The 8,854-nt window shown below is 45.4% G+C and overlaps 1 non-coding gene across 1 annotated transcript; it reads right to left on the reverse strand.

The window, feature by feature from the left end:
• Nucleotides 1–2,014: 2,014 nt before the first annotated feature.
• LOC138693944 (5S ribosomal RNA) lies at nt 2,015–2,133 on the reverse strand. Its single transcript, XR_011330627.1, has one exon. It is a non-coding gene; the product is annotated as a 5S ribosomal RNA (ribosomal RNA).
• Nucleotides 2,134–8,854: the final 6,721 nt, after the last annotated feature.

The following is an 8,854-nucleotide window of genomic DNA, read 5'->3' on the forward strand; positions in this document are numbered from 1 at the left end:
AATGCATTAATTAGCCTACGACTTAACTGACGAAAGTTAGCGCGAAATTCATTCAAATAATTGATAAATAATGGATTTGACCCACGTAGTTATATGCAGTTGATAGAGCAGCTAACATGTCCATCCATTAAAATCAACTTCGCTCTCTGCTGGTCCATCAGTATATTTTATTGTTTCATCCATAACCTCGCCAACATTAGGGAACCCAGCAGGAGGAGCATAAAAATCCTTTGCCCGAGTAAGCACATTCGGTGATCAATAACCCGCCTCGAGTTTTTTCAATCTTGTAACAACATCAACTACCATGTGTGAACTTTTGCACACTGTAATCTTATAAATTCCGTTCTTATCTGCTAACGCAGGGAACTGAGAGCTACTATGCAACCAATGCAGTTCTCGCTTTGTGGTTAGGGCACCACTTTTCCCTTTCAGATGTTGCATGTGATGTCCCATATCTTGTAGGAGAGATTACAGCGAAATGGGATTCGGAACGACTTCAGAATACTGCGTAAGTAATGCCGACATTGCATTATTAAGTGATTGGTTTTCGGTGCAAAGTTTTTCTTCTTTAAGTGCGAGTATTTATTAAATACGTTCCTCGTATATAAGAACTAACGCGGTATTCTGAAGTATAGCGCGGGATTCATTCGAAACCTTTCATTAATATTCGTACAATGATACGAACGTGGCCGGAAAATTCTACGTTAGGCCTAAATGCAAAATCTTCGTCTGAGTCGCTAGAACTACTCAATAACATCACAACTGCTTCAGTGTAATTCTTAATGGTACCCTGTTACTATAAAATTGATTTTATACATATGTGTTTATTTTTTTCATTCACAATTAGAAGCTATTTCAACAGGGCTACTGTAGAAAATGTGCTAACTTCACTAGTAAAGTTTAGTTTACACGTTTGTAAAATTACTCCTTCGTTGTGAAACAAACATATCACTTGTAAAGAGCGCAAAATTTCATTCGTAAAGATTTGATTTCCTTTGTACAGTCCACCTTTACAAACAAAGATTGTGAAACAGAAGTTTACAAACAGAGTTCACAATTTCCAAAGATTGTAAACTTTGTGAAACACCCCACTGGTGAATCAGCACGCCGAGCTCGATCGAAATACAACCAGTTACTATTATTTCCCTATCGTTTTTTGACATTTGATTCCGCGTCCTACCTCTTTCATTCGTTACTAACCAACAACGCCAATAGCAGAAGGTAACGCAAAAACAGTCACCGGTTCCCCGATGCATGGCTTTCTCTCTCAATGTCAACTGAGAGTTAAAAATATTCATTATAATATGCACTTTCCACTCACTCCTCAGAATGTCTTCTTTATTTTTATTTATTTATTTTTTAAGATATGTGAGCTACGTACTGTATGTCTGATGTTTTGCCATCGTACATTCAAATATTTATATTCACTGTACAGTACAGCGAACTGTTTATACTTACTGTACATGCTATAACTACTTCTCCCAACTCCGCTATTGCTATATTTCCTAAACTAAACGCTGATATTGAAATAACGCCTGGTCTGATAATGCAGTCTGTTTAAATTTCTACCGACCAAGTTCTGCCCTTCATCATGGGAAAACAACGAGCTTCTTTAAAGGATACAACTACTAGGACAGAGATATTTTCATTATGGAATTTGTACTACCCACTGAAATGTAGTAACTAATGGGATTTTAATTAGCCATATATGTACAGTATATTACATTCTTTACCTAAAATGTCTCTAACTTCTAGGGAGAGCGCGAGGTACGTTCACAATCCCCTGAATACATATTCCCTTCTTCGAGAAAACGCAGAGAAGTGAACCGTCTCATATGAATATGCTACCAGTCATAAGTTTCAATACGGAGCTGCAAGTACTTAAGAATTATCAATTACTCTACAATTATGCAGCGGCGTCATCATCCAAGCTATAGCTGGAATAGGGAAGGGAACATAATATCCCATAAGTCTTATTAGAACACGCTGGAAATAGTGACGTAAAAAAAAAAATCGCCAACGGCACGTGGTGTTCCCAAGCGGTCACCCATCCAAGTACTGACCACGCCCAATGTTGCTTGACTTCGGTGATCGGACGAGAACCGGTATTTTCAACATGGTATGGCCGTTGCCGATGAAACTGCGTAATCTGTAGGCACTTGAGGACGATGGGATTGGGGTGCACTCGATAAAACCTGCACTCGCTCACACACACACGTAAACTGCCTGCTTAGACTCTGTACCTAAATTACCAAGCTCGTTGGATGTCATTGGGATAGATGATAAATCTATCTATCAACGGCAGTTTGGTTACGTTTCAACGTCACACACTGCTGGATTGACACGGGATTAATAAAACAGCTAGTCGGCATTCTAAGTTAAGCCACAGGTGGATTGTTGTTCAACAGCGGAGCCTCCTTTCAACCACATGGTTGTGGAACTGTAGTCGGATTTTCGACATCATTTTCATGCCATACTACGGAACTTCACACAAACTTCAATTCACTTCTTGCACCGGCGGCTACTACGAATGGACTGAAGCTCGCTACTGACTAGGGGGGGGGGACATTTGTCTCTTGATGGATTACGTGACAGATATATAAAGTATCAGTCGTATGTTATGAACCCGAGTTTCAATAAAGATAGATTACCCGTATGTCCACAGATTCTCAGTAGTGGCCTGCGGAAGGATTATGCCCGCGGTCGACAAGTTACCTTCTAAGTTGTTTTCCCTCAACAATTAATGCTGCCAAGTGAGTAGGAATGACACCGCGCTCTCATATAAGTCGTACGAAACTATTAAGGAAACGAATTTGCCTCGTGGATCCAAGTCTCCCATGGACTGCCTATAATGTATTATCTATCCTAGAAGTGTTATCGGGGTGATTATTTAAATTTTCACTCGGTGGGAACCGCTGTTGTTCTTCATTCATCTACTCTGTTATGAATAACTTGTGGCCCTTAAAAGGGCCGGTTGCTGATTCCCTAGCAAGCACTCCCGCTTACTTGGAACTAGTGTATTTTGTGACGGCCTTGGTCCCTTCACTGACGGCGTGCTTGGCCAGCTCACCGGGTAGCAGGAGACGGACGGCTGTCTGGATCTCCCGACTGGTGATGGTCGACCGCTTGTTGTAATGCGCGAGCCGCGAAGCTTCCGCGGCGATGCGCTCGAAGATGTCGTTAACGAAGCTGTTCATGATGCTCATAGCCTTTGAACTGATTCCCGTGTCTGGGTGAACTTGTTTCAGAACCTTGTAGATGTAAATGGCGTAGCTCTCCTTCCTCTTGCGCTTCTTCTTCTTATCGCCCTTCGAAATATTCTTCTGGGCCTTGCCGGCCTTCTTGGCAGCCTTTCCGGAAGCTTTGGGGGGCATGGTGCTCGTCTGATGATGAGCCGAACGAACGAATGAATGGGGACGAAGAAAGAATGAATGATGTTTAAAATGGCAGGCAGGGTAAGCATCCCATGCCTCCATTGGTTCCTCGACAAGCAATTCTCTAACTTTAGATCGAGGTACCCAGCTATAAGCCGTTTGCCCTCTCATCTAACAGTAGTGTATTTCCCCTGTGAATGATTTTATGAACATGTACACGTTATCAGTTGAATTGTGAATGAAATGAATGAAGTGAAGTGAGCACCATGCCTCGCAGATGTTAATGAGAGGTGGAGAGTCCAGTGCTCTGGTCAGTTCTGTCCTAGTCACGTTTTTGTAGTGGCGCTAGGGAAACTCGTAACCTGTTACCAACAAAGTGGTGGGCTACTCGTTTCCGTAGAAGCCGTCTGGCTGCCTGGTTGGCTGTGGCAAGTGTCGTATGTCGTTTCGTAGGGTTTGTGTCAGTAGTGAGTAGGGAAATAGTGAATGTCACTATTTCGTCCTGTAGTCTGTTTAGTTGCCGGTCAATGTAGGATTCTATTTTCTGCATAGCAGAACGTAGAACCCCCTCGACCAGCTGTTCCGTGGTTGTTTTGTCTGTCTGTGGGTCGTCTGTAGTGGTTGTCTTGGTTGTCGTAGTCTTAGCTGCATCCGCATAAGACAATTCGGGTTTGGGAAGTGTTGGTTTGAAGACGGACTGTGATGGTTTGGGTATAGGTGGCAGTATTAGTTTGTGGGAGTCTATGGGGACATGCGTGGGATCGGTGGATGTAATGATATTAGTCCTTGGATATTTTGGACAGCGAGCTTGGCCCGTATAATGGGTGTCGCTGTTGCACGTGGCGCAGTACTTGATCTGGGATAGGCGGTTGTGGTTGCAGAGGTCGGGATTTTTGCCGCACTTAAAACAAGTCTTGGGCTTGTCACAGTTTGTCCTTGTGTGGCCGTATTGTGCACAGTTAAGGCACGGTCGGTGGAAGATTGTCTCGTGTGATGGCTCTACTCTGTAGTACCGTCCTGCAAGTTTAATTCCTTCTAGTAATTTGTCTGCTGTGGTGATGTCATTTGTGAAAATTCTAACTAAGTTGGTGGGTTTGTCTGCTGTGGTGATGTCATTTGTGAAAATTCTAACTAAGTGATGATGAGCCCGGAGGGAGAAAAATATTTAAGTCGCAGGGACAATGCCGTACTGCCTTCCCAGTGCGAGCCAATAGAAACAGCGCAAACGTTTGTGACTTTACGATTGGTCCGCTGTCGATTATTGACGTTGGCGTAAAAGTGAAGGTTACCGTGGGCGAGGCGTCCTGAAAATACTGAACCACACAAAAAACGGCAACAACCCACTACACATAGAGCGACTAATGAAACAGTACCGACTCGACATTCAAACTCCACGACAGTTCTGGGCACACACTACCAAGACAACTACACTCACATTCGCCACGATTGACGACGCGGAGAAGTTCGCTAGGGCAATTCCCCTGTACAACTTCGGTCCGTCCGCAGAAATCAACATTACGCCTAGTGAACCAAGACAGAAACAGACCCGAAATAAAGAGATCAGTGTCGTCATGAAAAATGTCGACACGCTGATCTCTGAGGACGAACTAATGCAGATCCTGGCTGTAACACATCCAGGCATCACACGCATTAAGAGAATTATCTCCGCACAGACAGACAAACCCACCAACTTAGTTAGAATATTCACAAATGACATCACCACAGCAGACAAATTACTAGAAGGAATTAAACTTGCAGGACGGTATTACAGAGTAGAGCCATCACACGAGACAATCTTCCACCGACCGTGCCTTAACTGTGCACAATACGGCCATACAAGGACAAACTGCGACAAGCCCAAGACTTGTTTTAAGTGCGGCAAAAATCCTGACCTTTGCAACCACAACCGCCTATCCCAGATTAGGTATTGCGCCACGTGCAACAGCGACACCCATTATACGGGCCAAGCTCGCTGTCCAAAATATCCAAGGACTAATCTCATAACCTCCACCGATCCCACGCACGTCCCCATAGACACCCACAAACCAATACCGAAACCTATACCCAAACCATCACAGTCCGTCTTCAAACCAACACTTCCCAAACCCGAATTGTCTTATGCGGATGCAGCTAAGACTATGACAACCAACACAACCACTACAGACGAACCACAGACAGACAAAACAACCACGGAACAGCTGGTCGAGGGGTTTCTACGTTCTGCTATGCAGAAAATAGAATCCTACATTGACCGGCAACTAAACAGACTACAGGACGAAATAGTGACATTCACTATTTCCTTACTCACTACAGACACAAACCCCACGAAACGACACACGACACTTGCCACAGCCAACCAGGCAGCCAGACGGCTTCTACGGAAACGAGTAGCCCACCACTTTGTTGGTAACAGGTTACGAGTTTCCCTAGCGCCACTACAAAAACGTGACTAGGACAGAACTGACCAGAGCACTGGACTCTCCACCTCTCATTAACATCTGCGAGGCATGGTGCTCACTTCACTTCATTCATTTCATTCACAATTCAACTGATAACGTGTACATGTTCATAAAATCATTCACAGGGGAAATACACTACTGTTAGATGAGAGGGCAAACGGCTTATAGCTGGGTACCTCGATCTAAAGTTAGCGAATTGCTTGTCGAGGAACCAATGGAGGCATGGGATGCTTACCCTGCCTGCCATTTTAAACATCATTCATTCTTTCTCCGTCCCCATTCATTCATTCATCGGCGGCGAGGCGTCGTTCTTGTAGTTAAACAGCTGCAAGTAGGAGTAGCATCATGTCGGGTCGTGGAAAGGGAGGCAAGGTGAAGGGAAAGTCAAAGTCTCGATCCAGCCGTGCTGGGTTGCAGTTCCCGGTAGGCCGTATCCACCGTCTTTTGCGTAAGGGCAATTACGCAGAGCGAGTTGGTGCCGGTGCGCCAGTCTACCTGGCCGCGGTGATGGAGTACCTGGCGGCCGAAGTTCTCGAGTTGGCTGGCAACGCAGCTCGTGACAACAAGAAGACTAGGATCATTCCTCGTCACTTACAGCTCGCCATTCGCAACGACGAGGAGCTGAACAAACTCCTGTCCGGCGTCACCATCGCCCAGGGTGGTGTGTTGCCCAACATCCAGGCGGTTCTCCTCCCGAAGAAAACCGAGAAGAAGGCTTAAGCCCCTTCTCCGTAAAACGGCCCTTTTAAGGGCCCCACTAACCTCACAAAAGTCAGAAATAGCCAGTATTGTTAATCCTCTCTCACGGCTTCGTAATGTAATTTCATTACGCGTGTCAACTTTCTCTCTCTCTCTATACCGGTGGGCTGATTTAATATCATCATTCTGTAATTTTGTGCTCTGAACGATGTCGTTGTCCCAGGTTCGCACTGAAGTACTTGAAACCGTTGTACATTTACTAGGCTATTGTGTGATAACACATTATACTGATGCATATAGAAAGGTTTCATTATTATTATATAATTTAACACAATACGAATTAAATTAGATGATGATGCCAAAGTACATAGTTGGCTTCGAAATTTATGTAATATATTTCTATCATATTAGAGTAATGGAGATTATCGTGAAAATAATCACAAGTCCCCTTCTTTGGTGCCCATCGTGGTTTTAGACATATACGTTTGAATATACTAGTTTACTTTACTACATACTACGAATGAAACTAATTTTGAATAAGAAATCGATAACTGGTGAACAACTTACGGCGTTATAATAGAGTTCCTAATGCGTTTGTTTGTTGGTGCACATATTGGCCGCACGCGCAGGAACCCCAATACTGAGATGATGACATGACCTTCTCGTAGGAATCGAAGGCTTTGACAATTTGCGTTCGAATTTCCCCTCTCTCTGTCGTTTCGTTCGAACCGAAATGACGCAAGCTATACGTGGAAGTTGTCTGACAGGACGAAGTCCTGTGTTCTGACATGCGATGTGTACCTCTTCTCCCCAGTGTTTACCACACTGGATTCCTATGACCTAAAAGTTGGCATTGCAAAAACGTGGTGATGTGATGTTCAGTATGTGTCAATCCCCTCGGTTCCTTGTTACGGTCTGGTGAGCATTGCCTACCTGCGTTGTCATATTACCCACCAATTCTTCGGACAGTGATTATTGACTTACAGAAGTTTACAGTAACAGGTAACATAATCCGAGGAGCAAGGCTTCACAGAGGAATCCGGTCTTTCCACTTGATATACCAAGCGTTGGGGTCAGACCCATTTGAAAAACGGAGAGGCATTTCTTACAACGTCTTTTGCTGATACTGAAGTGCCCCTACGAAATAAGTTCTGTTTTCCGCACTGGCCTGTTGAGCTAGTGGTCACACAGTAAAGGTGAATTAAATTAATCTCGACAACTACTGCCCTTTTTAGACGGATTTTATGGCCCTGAAAAGGGCCGTTTTGCCGACGGATTCGGCAGCAGACGTGTGTAGGCAGTCTAACCGCCGAACCCGTAGAGAGTCCTCCCCTGCCTCTTCAAGGCGTATACCACGTCCATGGCCGTGACTGTCTTCCGCTTCGCGTGCTCGGTGTATGTTACAGCGTCACGGATTACGTTCTCCAGAAAGACCTTGAGAACACCTCTCGTCTCCTCGTAGATGAGGCCGGAGATACGCTTTACGCCTCCACGTCGGGCGAGACGACGAATGGCCGGCTTCGTGATGCCCTGAATATTATCTCGGAGAACCTTCCTGTGGCGCTTCGCTCCACCTTTGCCAAGACCCTTGCCTCCCTTGCCGCGTCCAGTCATGTTGCTCGTGTGACGAAGGTTAAAAGTGATCTCGACGGCGGGTCATTTTTTGGTTTATATACTAAAACCCGCGGACCAATCACATTACGGAAGGGGCGTGGCTTCTCAACGGGCGAAGACATAAATACCCCTCTTGGGGGCAGCGGGGGCGAGATCAGAGATGATGATCAGATGATCAGATCAGAGATCATCAGAGATCAGATCAGAGGGAGCTGAATCTAGCAAGACACTCACTGGTAAAAGTCGCCAGCTTACAACCAACGAAAATGAACAGCGGGAGCCGGCCGCCGCCTTGTGTCGACAAGTCTCGGCCGGACGGAGGCCAGCCACCGGGGAAGCGGAAGACGAGACGGAAGACGGTGAAACCGACGGCCGCCGCAAAACCTGTCTCTCCGGAAGCAACATCACCACCACAACCATCATCATTTGGTAAGTCCAGCGCTTCACCAACCAAGACGATCGACGACTTACATACACTAAAGACCATGGCACCGATCACTGCTAACAGAGCAGTAGTGATCACAAACGCTGACCCCGACCTACTGGACGCAGTGACTCCACGGAAACCCAATACGACCTTGACTATAAACAAAACCACGAGAGCCTACGTTTTTTCCTCTCGAGAAAACTTACGGCAGATGACATTAATGCATCCACGACAATTCGGGAAGCACGCCCGATACCAAACTCCACCAACCGCCACTCTCC

Source organism: Periplaneta americana, unplaced genomic scaffold (assembly GCF_040183065.1).
Source record: "Periplaneta americana isolate PAMFEO1 unplaced genomic scaffold, P.americana_PAMFEO1_priV1 scaffold_24, whole genome shotgun sequence".
Classification (NCBI taxonomy): domain Eukaryota; kingdom Metazoa; phylum Arthropoda; class Insecta; order Blattodea; family Blattidae; genus Periplaneta; species Periplaneta americana.